At 38.8% G+C, this 20,737-nt stretch overlaps 1 protein-coding gene across 10 annotated transcripts in view; it reads left to right on the top strand.

Moving 5' to 3' along the window:
- COP1 (COP1 E3 ubiquitin ligase) overlaps window positions 1–20,737 on the top strand; it is a 246,122-nt gene that overhangs the window by 7,637 nt on the left and 217,748 nt on the right. For 2 of the 10 annotated variants that reach the window (XM_070267736.1, XM_070267734.1), the window contains exon 1: window positions 13,219–13,364. The exons of the other annotated variants lie outside the window; for them this stretch is intronic. The gene's annotated coding sequence lies outside the window, so the exon portion shown is untranslated. Of the gene's footprint in view, window positions 1–13,218; window positions 13,365–20,737 lie in introns of those variants that run through there. 10 annotated transcript variants of the gene reach the window in all.

Here is a 20,737-nt window from a genome sequence, read left to right as displayed (position 1 = left end):
AAGAAGCTCTTTAGTCTGATGAAGTCCCATTTGTTTATTCTTTCTATTGTTTCCCTCAACTGAGGAGTTACAGTGTCTGAAAAGATTCTTTTGAAACTGATGTCAAAGAGTGTACTGCCTATATTCTCTTCCAAAAGACTTATTGTCTCAGGCCTAATCTTTAGGTCTTTGATCCATTTTGAGTTTATTTTGGTGTGTGGAGAAAAAGAATGGTCAATTTTCAATCTTTTGCATGTGGCTGTCCAGTTTTCCCAGCACCATTTGTTGAAGAGACTTTCTTTTCTCCATTGTAGGCCCTCTGCTCCTTTGTCGAAGATTAGCTGTCCATAGATGTGTGGTTTTATCTCTGGGCTTTCAATTCTGTTCCATTGATCTGTGGACCTGTTTTTGTACCAGTACCATGCTGTTTTGATCACTGTAGCTTTGTAGTAAGTTTTGAAATCGGGGATTGTGATTCCGCCGGCTTTGTTTTTCTTGCTCAGGATTGCTTTAGCAATTCGCGGTCTTTTGTTGCCCCATATGAATTTTAGGATTGTTTGTTCAATTTCTGTGAAGAATGTTCTTGGGATTCTGATTGGGATAGCATTGAATCTGTATATTGCTTTAGGTAGTATGGACATTTTAACTATGTTTATTCTTCCGATCCATGTGCAAGGGATGTCTTTCCATCTCTTTATGTCATCGCCTATTTCTTTCAAGAGAGTCTTGTAGTTTTCATTGTATAGATCCTTCACTTCCTTGGTTAAGTTTATCCCAAGGTATTTTATTCTTTTCGTTGCTATTGTGAATGGGATAGAGTTCTTGAGTTCTTTTTCTGTTAGTTTATTGTTAGTGTATAGAAATGCTACTGATTTATGCACGTTAATTTTATACCCTGCTACTTTGCTGTAGTTGTTGATTATTTCTAATAGTTTTTCTGTGGATTCTTTGGGGTTTTCTATGTATAAGATCATGTCGTCTGCAAACAACGAGAGTTTTACTTCTTCGTTACCTATTTGGATTCCTTTTATTTCTTTTTCCTGCCGAATTGCTCTGGCCAGCACCTCCAGAACTATGTTGAATAGGAGTGGTGAAAGTGGGCACCCTTGTCTTGTTCCTGTCCTCAGAGGGATGGCTTTCAGCTTTTGTCCATTGAGTATGATGTTGGCTGTGGGTCTATCATATATGGCCTTTATTATGTTGAGGTACTTTCCTTCTATACCCATTTTACTGAGGGTTTTTATCATAAATGGGTGTTGGATCTTGTCGAATGCTTTCTCTGCATCTATTGAGATGATCATGTGGTTTTTGGTTTTCATTTTGTTAATGTAGTGTATCACGTTGATTGACTTGCGGATGTTGAACCATCCCTGTGTCCCTGGTATAAATCCCACTTGATCATGGTGTATAATCTTTTTGATGTATTGCTGTAATCGGTTTGCCAAAATTTTGTTGAGGATTTTTGCATCTATGTTCATCAGTGATATCGGCCTGTAGTTCTCCTTCTTTGTGTTGTCCTTGTCAGGTTTGGGGATCAGAGTGATGTTGGCTTCATAGAATGTGTTAGGGAGTTCTCCATCTTTCTCAATTTTCTGGAACAGTTTGAGGAGAATAGGTATTAAGTCTTCTTTGAATGTTTGGTAGAATTCTCCAGAGAAGCCGTCTGGTCCTGGACTCTTGTTTTTGGGGAGGTTTTTGATTACCGTTTCTATTTCCTTACTTGTGATTGGTCTATTCAGATTCTCCATTTCTTCCTGATTCAGTTTGGGGAGATTGTAGGAGTCTAGGAATTTGTCCATTTCTTCCAGGTTGTTCAATTTGTTGGCATATAGTTTTTCATAGTATTCTCTTATGATCTCTTGTATTTCATTGGTATCTGTTGTGATTTCTCCTCTGTCATTCCTGATTTTATTAATTTGCGATTTCTCTCTTCTTTTCTTGGTGAGTCTGGCTAGGGGTTTGTCAATTTTGTTAATTCTTTCGAAGAACCAACTCTTTGTTTCATTGATCCTTTCTATTGTCTTTTTTGTTTCAATATCGTTTATTTCTGCTCTTATTTTTATTATTTCCCTCCTTCTACTGACTCTGGGCCTTGTTTGTTCTTCTTTTTCTAGTTCTGTTAGGTGTCGTTTGAGGTTGCTTACGTGAGCTTTTTCTTGTTTAGTGAGGTGAGCCTGTATTGCGATGAATTTCCCTCTTAGGACTGCTTTTGCTGCATCCCAAATGATTTGGTATGTCGTGTTCTCATTTTCATTTGTCTCCAGATAATATTTGATTTCTTCTTTAATTTCTTCAATGATCCATTGTTTGTTGAGAAGCGTGTTGTTTAGTCTCCACATTTTTGCACCTTTCTCTGCTTTTTTCTTGTAGTTGATTTCTAGTTTAATAGCGTTATGATCAGAAAAGATGCTTGATATTATTTCAACTCTCTTGTATTTATTGATGTTTGCTTTGGTTCCCAAAATATGGTCAATCCTTGAGAATGTTCCATGTGCACTTGAGAAGAATGTGTAACCTGCTGTTTTTGGATGAAGTGTTCTATATATATCTATTAAGTCCATCTGGTCTAATTTTTCATTTAATTCTATTATTTCCTTGTTGATTTTCTGTCTGGATGTTCTGTCCATTGGTGTTAATGGTGTGTTGAGGTCCCCTACTATTATTGTATTGTTGTTGATGTCTTCTTTTAGATCTATTAAGAGTTGCTTTACAAATTTTGGTGCTCCTGTGTTGGGTGCGTATATATTTATAAGTGTTATGTCTTCTTGGTGGAGAGTCCCTTTTATCATTATATACTGTCCCTCTTTGTCTTTCTTTATCTGTTTTGCTTTGAAATCTACCTTGTCTGATATTAGTATAGCGACACCTGCTTTCTTTTGTTCATTATTAGCTTGGAGTATTGTTCTCCATCCCTTCACTCTGAGTCTGTGTTTGTCTTTGGGGCTGAGGTGTGTTTCCTGGAGGCAGCATATTGTTGGATCTTGTTCTTTGATCCATCCTGCCACTCTGTGTCTTTTGATTGGGGAGTTCAATCCGTTTACATTTAGAGTGATTATTGAGACGTGGTGGCCTACCACTACCATTTTGTGTCTTGTTTTCCGGTTTTCTTCAGTTTCCTTTGTTTCTCGTCCCATGGTTTAATCTGTTCTGATGTAGAGCTGCTACTCTCTGTTGTTGTCCTTCTACTTATCTCCTCTGCTCTTGGTTTTGTAGTCCCTTTCCTTTTTTGGATTTTTCAGGAATGAGGGTTTTCCTGAGGATTTCCTGAAGAGGAGGTTTTGTGGCAATGAACTCCCTTAATTTTTGTTTATCTGGGAAAGTTTTTATTTCTCCATCGTATTTGAAGGATATTTTCGCTGGGTAGAGAATTCTCGGCTGTAGGTTTTTGTCCTTCAGATTTTTGAATATATCATTCCACTCTCTTCTAGCCTGTAAAGTTTCTGCTGAGAAATCTGCTGATAGCCTGATGGGGGTTCCTTTGTAGGTTAGTTTCTTTTGCCTGGCTGTCCTTAATATTTTCTCCTTGTCGTTGACTTTTGCTAGCTTCACTACTATATGGCGTGGAGTTGGTCTTCTTGCATTGATAAAGTTTGGAGATCTATTGGCTTCTGTCACCTGAAGATCCATCTCCCTCACCAGATTTGGGAAGTTCTCAGCCATTATTTCTTTGAATAGGTTTTCTGCCCCTTTCTCCTTCTCTTCTCCCTCTGGTATACCTATAATCCTTACGTTGCATCTCCTAATTGTGTCTGATAATTCTCGGAGAGTTTCTTCATTTCTTTTAAGTCTTGCTTCTCTCTCCTCCTCTGCCTGCAACAATTCTATATTGCCATCTTCCAAATTGCTAATTCTTTCCTCCATATTATCGGCCCTACTGTTCAGAGCATCTAGATTTTTCTTAATCTCCTCTATTGTGTTCTTCATTTCCAGTATTTCTGTTTGGTTCTTCTTTATCGTATCAAACTCTTTTGTGACATAGCTCCTGAACTCGTTGAGTTGTCGGTCAGAATTCTCTCTTAACTCAGTGAGTATTTTAATGATGGCTGTTTTGAAGTCATCATCATTTAGGTTATATATCTCATTTTCTTTGGGATTGTTTTCTGTGTATTTGTTACTTTCTTTCTGTTCTGGAGATTTGATGTATTTTTTCATATTGCTTGATGATGTTGATTTGTGCCTCCGCATGGAGATAGAGTTTAGTTGCTCCTTTCACTTGTTTCAGCTGCTGCGGTGGGGGGAGCTGCTGTTTATACTTCACCAACCAGGAACCCTGTCCGTAGTTGCTAACTGGGCCTGGGCCCCTCTTCGTAGCCACAGTGGCCCTTTGGATTCCCTCCTCTGCCGTGGGGGCCGTCACGGGGGGCTTCAGACTGCAGGTGCCTACTGTTGTTGCCCACCTAGATGCGCTCTCTCCTTGGGGTCTGCAACGGTGTTATGGGCTTTTCCAGCGGCCAGGGGTGGGATCACTTTTATTTGTCGCTCGGTTGCTGTCGGCACCCACCAAATCTCACTTGTCCTCTATGGGTCGCAGGAGAGCTATTGGCATCTTCTACAGTCTGTGGTTAGTACACCTAGCTATGCTGCTTTTGCCCTGGGGTCTTCCAGCCTTGTGGCTGGCGGCTGGGTGCCTTCTACTGGTGCTGTGCCGAGGCTTTCCCTAAGGCTTCTGTGAGCCTGTAGGGTTTCCCCCTAGGCTACTAAGCTGGGTCTCTGGAACTCTCTCCAGCCCCAGTCCTCTCCGAGATCTCCGGCAATCCCTAGCCTCACCTGGTGGGCAACGGCAGCTGGGGGTCGCCCCGCCCTCTGGGCTTCTCTCCGGGCCTCTGCCGGGAGCTCTGAATGCTCAGCGTGGCCCCTCTGCTACCGGCAGACAGAGAGTTTTGTCTGCTGCCCAGGCGGAGCTCCGGCGCTTCTCCACCGGATCGCCGGACCCGCCTTTGAAAGTTCCCCCGCCCCGGTCCTCTCCGAGATCTCCGGCAATCCCTAGTCCCACGGGGCGGGCAACGGCAGCTGGGGGTCGCCCCGCCCTCTGGGCTTCTGTCCGGGCCTCTGCCGGGAGCTCTGAATGCTCAGCGTGGCCCCTCTGCTACCGGCAGACAGAGAGTTTTGTCTGCTGCCCGGGCGGAGCTCCAGCGCTTCTCCACCGGATCGCCGGACCCGCCTTTGAAAGTTCCCCCGCCCCGGTCCTCTCCGAGATCTCCGGCAATCCCTAGTCCCACGGGGCGGGCAACGGCAGCTGGGGGTCGCCCCGCCCTCTGGGCTTCTGTCCGGGCTTGTGCCGGGAGCCCTGAGTGCTCAGCGTGGCCCCTCTGCTACCGGCAGACAGGGAGTTTTGTCTGCTGCCTGGGGGAGCTCCGGCACTTCCCCTCCGGGTCGCCGATCCGGCCTTTGAAAATTCCCCCGCCCCGGTCCTCTCCGAGATCTCCGGCAATCCCTAGTCCCACGGGGCGGGCAACGGCAGCTGGGGGTCGCCCCGCCCTCTGGGCTTCTGTCCGGGCCTCTGCCGGGAGCTCTGAATGCTCAGCGTGGCCCCTCTGCTACCGGCAGACAGAGAGTTTTGTCTGCTGCCCGGGCGGAGCTCCGGCGCTTCTCCACCGGATCGCCGGACCCGCCTTTGAAAGTTCCCCCGCCCCGGTCCTCTCCGAGATCTCCGGCAATCCCTAGTTGTTGGGTGTATTTTCATGTGCTTATTTTCCATTTGTGTATCTTTTATAAGGTGTCTGTTCTATCTTTCTGCCCATTTTTCTCTTTTTTGTCTTGAGTGGGAAGGGTTCTTTATATATTCTAGGTATAAGTCTTTGGTCATTCCTATGTATTGTGATATTTTCTCCAAGTCTGTTGCTTATCTTTTTTTTTCTTTTGTTTTCTGAGGAAGATTAGCCCTGAACTAACATCTGCTGCCAATCCTCCTCTTCTTGCTGAGGAAGACTGGCCCTGAGCTAACATCCATGCCCATCTTCCTCTACTTTATATGTGGGACGCCTACCACAGCATGGTGTGCCAAGCGGTGCTGTGTCCGCACCTGGGATCCAAACCAGTGAACCCCGGGCCGCCGAGAAGCAGAACGTGTGCACTTAACCACTGTGCCACCAGGCCGGCACCTTATTTTCTTAACAGTATCTTTTGAAGTGCAAAATTTTAAAGTTTAAGTTGAGTTTATTGATTGTTTCTTTTATGGTTTATAGCTTTTATATTCTATATAAGAAATTGTTGTCTAACATGAAGTCACAAAAGATTTTCTTGTATATTTTCTTCTAGAAGCTTTATAGTTGTCTTGTGGTTAGGTATATGATCATTTCATGTTGGTTTTTATGTGCTGTGTGTGGTAAGGGTTGAAGATTTTCCCTTCCACTATGGATACCCAGTTATTGTAGCACCCATTTGTTGAAAGACCATCTTTGTTGATTGAATTTTCTTGAACTTTTCTCAAAAATTAGCCATTTATATGAGTTTATTTCTGTAGTCTTTATTCTGTTCCATTGATCTATATGTTTATCCTTATGCCAATACCACACTGTCTTGATTACTGTATCATTATAGTAAGTCTTGAAATCAGATAGTGTAATTTTGTTCCTCTATTTCAAAGTCATTTTGATTATTTAGATCCTTTGTATTTCCACATAGATTTTAGACTTAGCTTACCAATTGCTTCAAAAAAGCATGCTAGGATTTTCATTTGGCTTACTTTGAATCTATGACTCAACTTGGGAAGATTTGACATCTTAACAATATTGAATCTTTGAATCATGAACATGGTATATTTGTCCAATTATTTAGGTCTTAAATTTTTTTTTTTTAAATAGCTTTGCTGAGATATAATTTACATCCATACAATTCAGTCATTTATTTATTTACTTTATTTTTTTTAAGATTTTATTTTTTTCCTTTTTCTCCCCAAAGCCCCCCAGTACATAGTTGTATATTCTTCGTTGTGGGTCCTTCTAGTTGTGGCATGTGGGACGCTGCCTCAGCGTGGTTTGATGAGCAGTGCCATGTCTGTGCCCAGGGTTCGAACCAACGAAACTCTGGGCTGCCTGCAGTGGAGCACGCGAACTTAACCACTCGGCCACGGGACCAGCCCCAGGTCTTTAATTTCTCTTAGCAATGTTTTATAGTTTTCAGTGTTTGGATCTTGCACAAATTTTGTTAAACTTATCTTTAAGTATTTTATGTTTTTGATGCTGTTATTAAAGTTATTTTAATTTCAGTTTTTACTTGTTGCTAATATATAGAAATAAAATTTATTTTTGTATATTAACTTTGTATTCTGTGAATAGTTAAATTCACTTTTTAGTTCTACTAGTTTTTTGGTAGAACCAATGGGACTTTCTTTCTTTCTTTTTTTTTTTTTTGAGGAAGATTAGCCCTGAGCTAACATCTGCCGCCAGTCTTCCTCTTTTTGCTGAGGAAGATTGGCCCTGAGCTAACATCTGTGCCCATCTTCTTCTACTTTATATGTAGGATGGCTGCCACAGCATGGCTTGACAAGCGGTGCATAGGTCCTCACCTGGGATCCGAACCAGCGAACCTCAGGCCGCCGAAGCAGAGAGTGCAAACTTAACTGCCGCGCTGCTGGGCTGGCCCCTCACTGGGACTTTCTGGGAAGATAATCATATCATCTGCAAATCAAGACAGTTTTACATCTTTCCTTACAATTTGTATGCCCTATTTGCTAATTTTTTTTAAAGTGATTTTTTGCATTTTTGTTTATGAGTGATACTGGGCTATGGTTGTCTTGTTTTATATATATATATCTATATATTATAGGTGTATATATAACATATATAATATATAAATATATTATATATATATATATATATTTGGTTTTGGTATCAGGGTATATGAGTTTGCTAGGGCTGCCATAACATAATAACAGACTGGGTACCTTAAACAACAGATTTATTTTCTCACAGTTTTGGAGGCTAGGAGTCCAAGATCAAGGTGTCAGCAGGTTTGGAATCCTCTGAGGCCTCTCTCCTTGGCTTATAGATGGCCACCTTCTTGATGTATCTTGACATGAGCACCCCTGGGTCTGTGTGTTGTCTGTGTCCTGCTGTCCTCTTCTAAGGACACCAGTCATATTGGATTAGGGCCTACCCATATGACCTCATTTTACCTTAATTACCTCTTTAAGGCCCAATCTTGAAATACAGTCACATTCTGAGGTACTGGGGCTTGGGATTTCAACGTTTGAATTTTGGGGGAACACAATTCAGCCAATCACAGAGTAATGCTGGACTTCTGAAAGGAGATGAGAAATCCTCTGTTCTCCCTTCTCTTCTCTTATGTTTTCTGAAAGAGTTTGTACAGAATTGGTATGTTTCTTAAGTCTTGGGTTGAATTTACCAGTGAAGCCACAGTTTTTGTGGGAAGGTTTTTATTTACTACGTCAGTATCTCTTTAATAGATAAAGGGTTATGTAGGTTCTTTATTTCTTGCATGAACTTTGAGAATTTGTGTGCTAAGGGATTTATCCATTTAACCGAAGTTATTGAACTTATTGGTATAAAGTTTATAATATTTCCTTATGCTTTTAATGTTTATGGTATTTGAAGGGATGTCCCTTCTTTCATTCCTGATACTGGTAATTTGTTTTTTGTCCTTTTTTTCCCCTTGAACAGTTTAGCTAGAGGATTACCAGATTTGTTAATCTTTTAAAGTAACTGGCTTTGGTATTGCTGATTTTCTATATAGATTGTCCATTTTCTGTTTCACTGATTTTTGGTTTTATTTTTTTTATTTTTTTATTTTTATTTTATTTTTCGAGGAAGATTAGCCCTGAGCTAACTACCGCCAGTCTTCCTCTTTTTTTTTTTTTTTTGCTCAGGATGCCTGGCCCTGACCTAACATCCGTGCCCATCTTCTTCTAATTTATATGTGGGACACCAACCACAGCACGGTGTGCCAAGCAGTGCCATGTCTGCGCCCGGGATCTGAACTGGCACACCCCGGGCCGGTGAGAAGCAGAACATGCACACTTAACCACTGTGCCACCGGGCTGGCCCCTGGTTTCATTTTTTATTATTTCTTTCCTTCTGCTTTGTTTCCTCTTTTTTTGGTTTCTGAATATTGAAGCTTAGATTATTGATTTTTTGCCTTCTATCTAAGAAAAACATTTAATCCTATCAATTTCCCTTTCTCATCCTTGCATTAGTTGTATCTTTTAATTTTCATTCAGTTCAAAGTACTTTGTCACTTCCATTGTGATTTCTTATTCGAACCATGGGTTATTTAGAAATATATTGTTTAATTTTTAAATGAGAATTTTCTGGATATCATTCTGTTATTGATTTCTAATGTAATTCACCTTTGTTCAGAGAATATGATTTGTATGAATTTAGTTAAATTTATTGATAACTTGTTTCATGGTCCACTGTAAGCTTTATCATGGTTAATGTTCCATATGCACTTGAAAAAAATGAGTATTGTGCTCTGTGTAGGCTGATCTGTTCTATAAATCTCAAATAGTCAAGTTGGTCGATGTTTTGTTTAAGTTCTCTAGTACCCCTGTTGATTTTCTATATACTTGTCCTATCCATTACTGAAGGAGAAGTGTTAAATCTTTAACCATTCCAACTATAATTGTGGGTTTGGCTTTGTCTCCGTTTAATTCTGTCAGCCTTTGCTTCATGTATTTTGAAGCTATTTTAGTAGGGCACACACATTTATAGTTGGTGAATTGATCCCTTTATCATTTTGAAACGACTCTCTTTTTTTTTTTTTTGTTTCCCTGTGCTGAGGAACATTCTCCCTGAGCTAACATCTGTTCCAGTCTTCCTCTATTTTGTGTGTGGGTCGCTGCCACAGCATGGCTGCAGATGAGTGGTGTAGGTTTGCGCCCAGGAACTGAACCCGGGCTGCTGAAGTGAAGCGTGCTGAGCTTAACCACTAGGCCATGGGGCTGGCCCTGAGACATCCTTCTTCATTCCTGGTAATACTTGTTCTGAAACCCATTTAGTCTGATGTTAATATAGCTCCCCAGCTTTCTTTTCATCAGTGTTTCCATGGCTTTTTTTTTGTCCTTCACTACTTCGATATCTGATTTAATATTTAAAGTAGATTTCTTGTGGATAGTATATGGTTGAGTCTTCCTTTTTTATTTAATGTGACAGCTTGCCTTTTAATTGGGTTAGATTGTTTACCTTTTAACATAATTATGATGTGCTTGGTTTTATGTGTATATTTTACTTGCTCTTTATTTTCTATTTGTCCCCTTAATTCCTTTTCTCCTTCTTTTCTTGCCTTCTTTTGGATTAGTTGGATACTTTTAGGATTTCCATTTTATTTCCACAATTGACTTAGTAGTCATAGTTGTGTGTGGGGTGTGCGTGGTGTGTGTGTGTGTTTGGGGGAGGTGCTTGCTCTAGAATTTACAGTATTCGTTTTTAACTTTTCACCTTCTACCTTCAAATAGTGTTACATCATTTCATATACAGTGTAAAAATTTTGCAGCAGTATGCTTCCATTCTGTAGGATTCATTCTGTTGCTCCCTCATGGCCTGAAGTGTAAGTTCTTTATTCCTTTTTTTAAAGAAAATTGAGATAAAATTCATACCATAAAATTCACCATTTTAACCACTTAAGGTGTACAATTCAGTGGTCTTTAGTACATTCGCAGTGTTTTGCAATCATCACAGCTGTCTAGTTCCAGAGCATTCTCATCACACCAAAAGGAAACCCTATATCTGTTAAGCAGTCACTCTCCTCTGCTTCCCTTGGCAACCACTAATTTGCTTTCTGTCTCTATTGATTTGCCTGTTCTGAACATATCATGTAAGTGGAATCATACAGTATGAGATCTTTTGTGTCTAGCTTCTTTTACTTAGCATAGTGCTTCTAAGGTTCATCCATCTTAGAGTGTGTATCATTTTTTATGGCTGAATAATATTCCATTATAGTGATAGACCACATTTCTTTTATCCATTTATCACTTGATGGACATTTGGGTTGCTTCCACTTTTTATTTATTATGAGTAATGTTCTTGTGATCATTAGTATAAAAGTTTTCTTGGAACCTGATGTTTTCCAGGCTCTGTGCTGTTTACCTAGGAGTGTAACTGCTAAAGTCATATGGTAATTCTGTGTAAAATGTTCTGAGGAACTGCCAAGCTGTTTTCCACAGAGGCTGCATCATTTTATATTCCCACCAGAACTGCAGGGATTTCAGTTTCTCCAGATCCTCACCAATATGTATCATTTTTCTTTTTTTTGATTGTACCCAATGTAGTGGGTGTCAAGTGGTATCTCATTGTGGTTTTGATTTGTACTCCCCTATTGTCTAGTGATGTTGAGCATCTTTTTATGGGCTTATTATTGGTCATTCTTTTATTACTTTTTAAAGGTTGTGCTTTGGTCTTCAATAATTAACTTGGGTCAGTCAACAGTATATTTCTTGGTAGTCAAAGTAAAGTAGAGAGAAAACTTGTGGTCTAGATTTTCACTGTTTGGTTGAATACATTTTCTGTAGAGGTATATGTTATGTATAGTGTTTGGGTTTTCAGTTCAAGAATAGGAGACTAATTTAATTGGTCTATATTTTAAATTCAGTACTGTATTTATAAAATGAGACTTTACTAAAACAATTTTTTAAAAAGTTACTGTAAAAAATCCAAATAAGGATACAAGAGACACATTTTGCATGTAGTTTGGGGATTTCTTTCACCCCTGGATAATGGGATGGGGATACTGTCTAATGGAACATGTTGGATATGGTACCTCCCCTGTCCATGCTTCCTTATATTAGAAATTTCTGTTTCTGTAACCCTTCCTGCGTAGGCAACTATGTCTTTCTTCTGTGTGAATTTGATGTCATCCACAAATGATTGGCCTGTGATGGGTGCTTTTCTGAAATGTGACTAAAATATAGCAATTACATCTTGTTGGAATTGACTTGAAAAGATATTTTGGGCCAATCATATTGTCTGTTAGGAATTTGAAATAAAAAAAGAAACACCTACATTGGCCTGTTTTATTTTATGTTTTTAAAGGTTGGCCCTGAGCTAACATCTGTTGCCAGTCTTTTTTTTCCTTCTTCTTCTCTCCAAAGTCCCCCAGTACTTAGTTGTATATTCTAGTTGTGGGTCCTTCTGCTTCTGCTGTGTGGGGCGCTGCCTCAGCATGGCTTGATGAGCTGTGCTAGGTCCGCGCCCAGGATCTGAACTGACGAAACCCTGGGCCGTCAAAGCAGAGTACATGAACTTAACCACTTGGCCATGGGGCTGGCCCCTAGAATTGGCCTGTTTTAATTAAAGTTCCTGATGTAGTGGTGGTGCTGCAAGGGCTATATAGTGCAAGCTGATATCCTTGAAAAGTGGAAAAAGAAGCTGTCAGTCACATTAATCGTAGATCTCTTGTGAAGATCTGTGTTCTGTATTCCTGGGCTGAGTTCTCTGGATTCACCTTGAATCCAACACCCTAGGTCCTATGAGGCCTGGTCCTGGTGTTTGCTATGAGATAATTCTAAGTGCTCCATCTGTCTTAGAACTACACAAGCCTAATTAAAATTCTTCTCCAACTTGAAGCCTTTGCTGGTGGTTAGAACTGATGCTCTGTTTGAGTAAGAGCCTTGGAAGTGTGTGAATGGAATAAGGTCCAGGAAGAGACTGAGAGTGTATTGGGGTGATTTTCATGCTTAGAGGAACCAGTATTGACACTTGTTGGCTATATTTGGTTCCCTGATCCAATCTGTTTTTTGTTTGTGCATATCAGAGATTGACTCCCCTGCTTATCTTTTCATGTGTATTAGTTGTTCTATTAATCATGATGTCTTTTCTTTACTAGCCCATTGTTGTCTCATCTTTCTTAAAGCTCTGCCCTGAAGCTAGCATATAGCTATTTTGAATTCTCCCCCATTTTAAAGATTTCATTATTAAATTATAGAGTCTAAAAAGTTTGCCTTCTGTTCCTTTTCTTCATCTTTCCTGTCCTTACTCAGAGAACCTGTGACGTAAGACAGTGTTAAACATGGGTGCTAATGGAGATAGGTTAGGGAGGAATCTCTTTACAAAATACAAATAAATTTAATCTCTACCTTTGGAAAAAGAGAGGTTTAAGTTTTTCAGGGCTTTTTATCATACCAAATGAAACTAGGAAGGAGTCAAATGATGGGACAGAGGCTGGAACCTGACTGCTGCCTGTGAAAAAGTGTTCTGGGGATCTATAGTTATAGGTGTAGGTATAAAAAAGGATTTGAGGTTTATTTTTTCCTTTTTTATTCATTTCCTTGTCTTCCAGTCCTGAATCCAGTTGGGGCCAGTTGAGAATGGAGGATGGCTTGAGGATGGTTGTATTACCACTGGTGTAAGAGGAAGGAGGAAGCTAAAGAAATTTCAAGTTTTGGACATTTTGAGAGGAAGGAAGAAACATTCCTGTGACTACTGTCTTTCGTTGAGTGTCTTTAATTCTTGAAGGATGTATATAAATTTCAGCATATTCAAAATAATTTTTTCCAAGGTCTTCTATACATTGATAGTGATTTTAATTTTCACAGTCACAATGATGCGTATTATTTGTTTCCTTTATCTTCTGAGATCATAGCATGGGGGAAGGACACTGAACTTGGAATTAAAAGCCCTGAGATTTAACTTTGGGCAAATGAATGATTGACTTGGAGTCTATTTCTTCACTTATAAATTGAAATATAGTAATATTCCATCGTAGGATTGTGAGGCTTAGACTATATAATACATGTATAAAGAAACTGTAAATTATGAAATCACTGAAAAGAATCAGGTGATAGTTGCTAGGGTTTGGCATTTGGCACCAAAAAAGAAAGTGGTTCTTTGGTTTTGTTTAGGTAAGATGTAAGCCCTCCTTGTTTTCCTAGGTGATTCTAGATTGTTCCTGGCTCTGATTATCTTGGTAATATTATGTTTTTTAGTACTTAACCTTTGAAAGATTGTGTACTTGGTTGGTTAGAACCACTACTGCTATGAGACAGTTGCCGCATTTTGTGAAAGCTTAATGGAGTTAGTGTCAGTACCAAAGTATACATTGATTGAACAATGTGTTTATTGTTTTTGTTAGAAAGTTCTGAGATTATACTTTGTATCATTTAATAAGTTTGGATGCTGCTTTTGAAGCAGGTGATGCATATAAAATTGAGGGAGATTACAAATAGGGCCCTGATTAAAAATGTAAACTGAGAGTCAAACTGATTATGATATGACCTTTGCTTAACTGAGATGATGTGCCTTATAAATACAAAATAGTAGAATTTTAAAAATAATTTTCTGTATCTGTTCTGCAATGTTGGCTTTTAAATGCACTTAAATGACATAGTTAACTCTTCGGCAAGCTTAAGGTTGTGAAGTATAATATCTGCCCTTAGTTTTGATGATTAGTATTGAAATGTCTTCTTAAAAGATTTAATTGAACAACATTATTTCATTTTGTTTATTTTTTTTAAGTTTTTTTTTTTTTTCCTTTTTCTCCCAAAGCTCCCTGGTACATAGTTGTGTTTAGTTGTAGGTCCTTTCAGTTGTGGCATGTGGGACACCGCCTCAGTTTGGCCTCATAAGCAGTGCCATGTCTCTGCCCAGGATTTGAACCGGCGAAACCCTGGGCTGCCGAAGCGTAGGGCGCAAATTTAACCACTCAGCCACAGGGCTGGCCCTATGAAGAACATTATTTTAATAAAACAATGACAAGAGGCAAAAGTTCAAAATAATCACTACTGATAATGTTTTGAATAGTACCCGTGTGGTCAGTTTTGTGGTGTATTTGAAGTTCTTTGGTTGGGGTTGCAAAATCAGTTGCCTAAATTGGCCATCGTATTTTCTCTTAAATCAGTATCCATTATGTTTATTTGCTCTTGTGTTCTTTCTTTTTCTTCTATTTAGAATACTTTCCTGAGTTCTTTCACTTCTCTTTTCAGATAATTCTTTCTTCCTAACACCTGGTTTCTGAGGTTTTCTGGTGAAGAATTTTCTTTTTTTCCAAATGCTTTTATCATTTTCTTTATTCTTTTCAGTCCACTTTAAAATATTAGATTATAATTTCTATTAATTGCTGTTTTCCTGTCCTGTTTTCAGTGTTTCTAGGGACGGTATTATGCTCCTTATTCGAACGTGAACTTTTTCTGTTGCTAATGTTTTAGAATGATTAAGCATGGAAAATATATATTTTATATTTATGTTCATTGTTACCATTTTTAGAGCTCTTTATTTCTTTATGTAGATTTTCTGTCTGGTTTCATATTCCTTCTGTAAGCAGAACTTATATTAATATATCTTGTAGTGAAGGTCTGTGTGCAATGAATTTTCTCTGTTTATGTTTGTTTAAAAATGGAATTATTTTGCCTTCATTTTTGAAAGGTATTTTCTGGGGTTATAAATTTCTGAGTTGAAAGTTTTTCCTTTCAGTATTTTAAAGAAGTCACTCCATTGTCTTTTTGGCTGTCATCGTTTCTGATGAAAAGTCTGTTATAATTCTTATCTTTGTTCCTCTTTATGTGATGTCTTTTTGTCTACAACTGCCTTCAAGATTATCTCCTTATCTTTGGTTTTCTCTTTATCTTTGCAGTTTAAATGCAATGTATGTGTCAGGATTTAAAAATTACTTTTCCTCTGTGTGGGGTTTTCTGAGCTTCTTGGATCTGTGGTATTATGTCTTTAAAAAAAATGTTGGGGCTGGCCCAGTGACGTAGTGGTTAAGTGCGTATGTTCCGATTCTCGGCAGCCCGGGGTTTGCTGGTTTAGATCCCGGGTGCGGACATGGCACCGCTTGGCAAAAAGCCATGCTGTGGTAGGCGTCCCACATATAAAGTAGAGGAAGATGGACACGGATGTTAGCTAAGGGCCAGTCTTCCTCAGCAAAAAGAGGAGGATTGGCAGCAATTAGCTCAGGGCTAATGTTTCTCCAAAAAAAATAAAATGTCAGCCACTGTCTCTTCACATACTTCTTCTGATTTGTTCTCTCTGTCTTCTCTATGACTTTGATTACACATATGTTAGACCATTTGATATTGTCTCACAGTTCTTGGATGCTGTATTTTGTTTTTTCTTTTTCTCTTTGTGTTTTACTTTGGATAGTGTCGGTTGACCTATCTTCAGATTTGCTGGTTTTTTTTTGGGGCGGGGGGCGATTAGCCTTGAGCTAACATCTGCTACCAATCCTCCCCTTTTTTTTGCTGGGGAAGACTGGCCCTGAGCTAACATCCATGCCCATCTTCCTCTACTTTATATGTGGGATGCCTGCCACAGCATGGTTTGACAGTTGGTGCCATGTCTGCAGCCGGGATCTGAACTGGCGAATCCCGGGCCGCCGAAGCGGAACATGCGAACTTAACTGCTGCCCCACTGGGCTGGCCCCAGATTCACTGCTTCTTAATTTGTGTTTCATGTATTGATGAACCCATGAAAATAATGCTTTGTCTCTAATGTTGTTTTTTTTAAATTTCTAACAATTACATTTTACTTTCTGTAGAGTTCCAGTTGGTTCTTTGTAGATCTTCCATTTTCCTCCTCAGTATGTTCGTTTTCCTTTAAATCACTGAGCTTATTTGTAATATATGTTTTGAAGTCCTTTTCTTCTAATTCCATTATTTATGTCTTTGTTTCTATTAACTGGTTTTTATTCTATACATGGGTTACATTTTTCTGCTGTTTTACTTGTCTAGTAATTTTTTTATTGGATAATAGACATTGTAAACTTTCCATTATTGAGTTCTGGATTTTGTTTTTTTCTTTATAATGTGTTGGACTTTGTTCTGGCAGAAAGTTAAGTTTCTTACAGATTAGTTTTATCCTTTTGAGGATTTTTTAAAAAAAAATTTAAGTTAATTTTTTTTCGAGGGTGGATTATGAGGAGCCATTTTTCTAGAACTAGTTTAGTTTCACTACTAATGACTCTTTTGGGGGGTCTCTATATTGAATGCCCTGCATTTTATATCCCCCTTGACATTTTTTTTTAAACTGATCTTGTGGAGTTTTACCCTGAATGTGTGTGACTAGTATTCAGCAACAGGCTTGAGGAGAACACTGTGTAGCTTTCTAGAATTCTTTCTCCTTGTAGCTCTTTCTTCTCTGGTGTTCGAACCTTTGAATTCTTTTCGTTTTAGCCTTCCTGAATTAGTGAGATTGTGGTGCTGTGTTTGTATTCTTCCTCTTCGGGCCTGTGAACTTTTCTGTGAAGGCAGAAATCTGGGTCTGTCCAGTGTTCACTTCGTTTGTTTCACTCCTCTGAAAGATCTCAGTACTGTGCTGCCTAGTGTCCAGTGTCTGAAAGCAATTGTTTCATGTATTTTTCCTCCCAGTTTTCTAAGTGTATATGGTAAGAGGGTAAGTCTGATTGCAGTTAGATTTTTACCTTGAGTGCAGAGTGAGCTAATCATGTTTTGCATCATCCCTTGGCCTATCCAAGGCTCGTTTCTTACTTTGTTTTACTTTGTCATATTTCTTTGGTCCTAAATTGAACTTTTTTCTTTTGTGCTTTGACATATCTGAAAGTTGGGTTATATGTTATAGATGATGGAATTTTAATATATGTAAATGCATATATACATGTTTATGTATTTATGTATATATATGTGGCTGTGTATGCATGTGTGTGTGTGTGTGTGTAGCCAAGAAAAACATCCACATCTATCAAGAGGGATCATGTATGAGGATACTTGCAACAAGCCAGATACCCATTGTGATAGCAGGGAATTAGAGGCAGGCTTAATGCTCATAATTACAAGGACAGAGAAGTAAAATGTACTTGGATATATACTATAAAACACCATGCATGGGGGCCGGCCCTGTGGCCGAGTGGTTAAGGCTAGATGGCAGTTGGATGTAGCTGTCATTTCGTGCAGATGTATGAGCCTAGAAAATGCCCACCTCAAAACTTGATATAGGTTTCAGCAGATTGAAAGAAAGTTTCTGAGATAGTTGTGAATTACTCTTTTATTTCCTATGAACTTAATGTATGTATGTGGGAGGTAGGAGTGGAGGAGATTCTCGGATGTGGTGAATTGGACATGTTTAGCAACATTCCTAAAGTTAGACTCAGATGAAGGTTAACTGGCTAAATGTCAGCCTGGCCTAAGAATCTAGTACCAATAGCTTTTAGTTCTATTATTGATTCTCTTAATAAATGCTGCCTCACCAAAGTAATGGATAGTATTGTGTGGAAAAATCTGGATGTTAGTGATGAAGTAAAAAACAGATTCAGAAAAGTTAGATGGTGAAGAATGAAAATTTGTTGGAAAACTCTTATTTATGTGTGTGTGTATTTTTTTCACAAGAGTGATATAAAACTTGTCTAAAAGAACTTTTTAGAGAAGCATAAAGTAAAATTCCGAACTGATAAGAAAGTACTATCGTAATTTAATGAACAGAGTTGTTTGTTTTTTAGTAGTATATAATGGTACATCTTATTATTGATATTCTTTTTTTTTTTTGAGGAAGATTAGCCATGAGCTAACTGCTGCCAATCCTCCTCTTGTTGCTGAGGAAGACTGGCCCTGAGCTAACTTCTGTGCCCATCTTCCCCTACTTTATACGTGGTGTGCCTGCCACAGCACAGCATGCCAAGCAGTGCCATGTCCCCACCCGGGATCCGAACCAGCAAACGCAGGCCTCTAAAGTGGAACATGCACACTTAACCGCTGCGCCACCGGGCCAGCCCCTGTTGATGACATTCTTATTGAATAAGGGATTGTATTCCTTCCCCTACTTCATTTCTTATTGCCCTGACTTCTTCTCTTGGTTTTCTATTGTGATTATATATGTCTTTGAATATATGTATCCTTGTGAAATACATATTTTTCCATGTTTTAAGTTTATATGAATTGCATTGTGGCATACGTCTCATTTTCATGTCTGTTTTCACTTGATAAAACATCTAGCCATGTTGCTCCAGGTACCTTTGGTTCATTCCTTCTGACTGTTGCATGATGTTTTTTTCCTCTGCTTTTTTTTTTTTCCCTCCCCAAATCCCCTCAGTACATAGTTGTGTATTTTAATTGTGGGTCCTTCTAGTTGTGGCATGTGGGACGCCACCTCAGCATGGCCTGAGGAGCAGTGCCATGTCCGTGCCCAGGATCCTTAACCACTCGGCCCTGGGGCGGGCCCCCATGCATGGTGTTTTATAGTATATATCCAAGTACATTTTACTTCTCTGTCCTTGTAATTATGAGCATTAAGCCTGCCTCTAATTCCCTGCTGTCACAATGGGTATCTGGCTTGTTGCAAGTATCCTCATACATGATCTCTCTTTATAGATGTGGATGTTTTTCTTGGCTACACACACACGCGCACCCACGCATACACAGCCACATATATATACATAAATACATACACATGTATATATGCATTTACATATATGTATACAGACTTACTACACACATGTATACTCAGGAATATGTAGATGTATTTAGCTGTACCTATTTACATATAATCTCAAAAGTAAGATTACTGGGTCATAAGTATATGAATACTTAGTGTAGGTTGCTTGCTAGAATATCTCTGCATGGACATTCTTGTTTCTCTATATCCTCCCTAATATACTTGGAATTCCAATTTTCTAATAATTTAGTGAGGATAAAGTTATTTTATTGTCTTAATGTGCATTGTTTGATTACTAGTGATTTGGAACATGCGTATACTTGAAAGGCAGTGTGTTTTCCTCTTCTATGAATTAGGAATTGACATTCTCTCCCTTTTTTTCCTATTGGATTTTGTGTGTTGAATGTTGGTTTACAAGAAATGCTGGTATTATGGTGGTGCCAGAGACATGAACAGTACCAGGGGGTGACTTAATCCATACATGATTTCTTCCCCCTTTTTGATGATGCCTCTGTATTGGGGGATCCATAAAAAGTTTTTGGGGTTTGTAAACATTTTGAGGGATTATATAAAATTTCAGGTATATATATAATGTTTGGCCTGGCTGCCAATTCATATACTTGCTATGCCTGTGCTTTTGGTTGGGTCTTCTAGCTCATCTTCCTTGAATGCTGTTGATTGGCAGAGTGGACGGGGTTCTAAATGAATTGTTTGCAGTTTTTCCCAAAACTTGCTCTGGGTATGTGCTTGTTTATCAAAATTAGGGAGAGTTAGGGGTGTTTTGTTAGGACCTCCTCTGTATTTCCTATGATAATCTTCCCTTTTTTGGGAAGGGTAGTGGTCATGAGTCCTTATATTCCTCTATTCTGTTCTACCCATTTCTGATAGGAATTCCTTGAAGTTTTTAGCTTGGGTAGATACCACTCTTCCCAAGTTTCTGTCACTGATACAGTTTTTTTCATATTCTCTTTTTGTGTATTCTACCATTTATTGCATATTATAAACCAGGAATTGTACTGAGTACTTCATAGATATTTTGTTAATCAATACAGTGATCCTATGATATAAATACCATCTCAGTTAGACAAATGAGGAAGCAGGATAACTACTTGCCCAAAGTCAGAAAGCTGTAGGTGGCATAGCTAGGATAAATTTCAGTTGAATTCCATTTTTGCTGAAACTCTTGACCTTAACTCTGGTTAAAAAGCTAGCTTTTGGTGAAAAGAATGGCGATTCTCTTCTCTAATGCACGTGTTACTCAGAAGTCATTATGTAAAAGCTGGTGGTTTAAACTGATCTGATAGTAATTTTTAGGTATTGCATGCAACTTTTAGTATTAGTGGAACATATTATATGACATATGTGGTAGTCTTGCTCGCTCTTTTTCCTTTTGTAATTTTATATTATTTTAAAATTTTATTTGTTTTTTATTGTGGTAATATTGGTTTATAATGTTATGTAAATTTCAGGTGTATGTCATTATATAT

This window comes from Equus caballus, chromosome 5 (assembly GCF_041296265.1).
Source record: "Equus caballus isolate H_3958 breed thoroughbred chromosome 5, TB-T2T, whole genome shotgun sequence".
NCBI lineage: Eukaryota > Metazoa > Chordata > Mammalia > Perissodactyla > Equidae > Equus > Equus caballus.
This window is presented reverse-complemented; position numbering and strand designations above follow the sequence as displayed.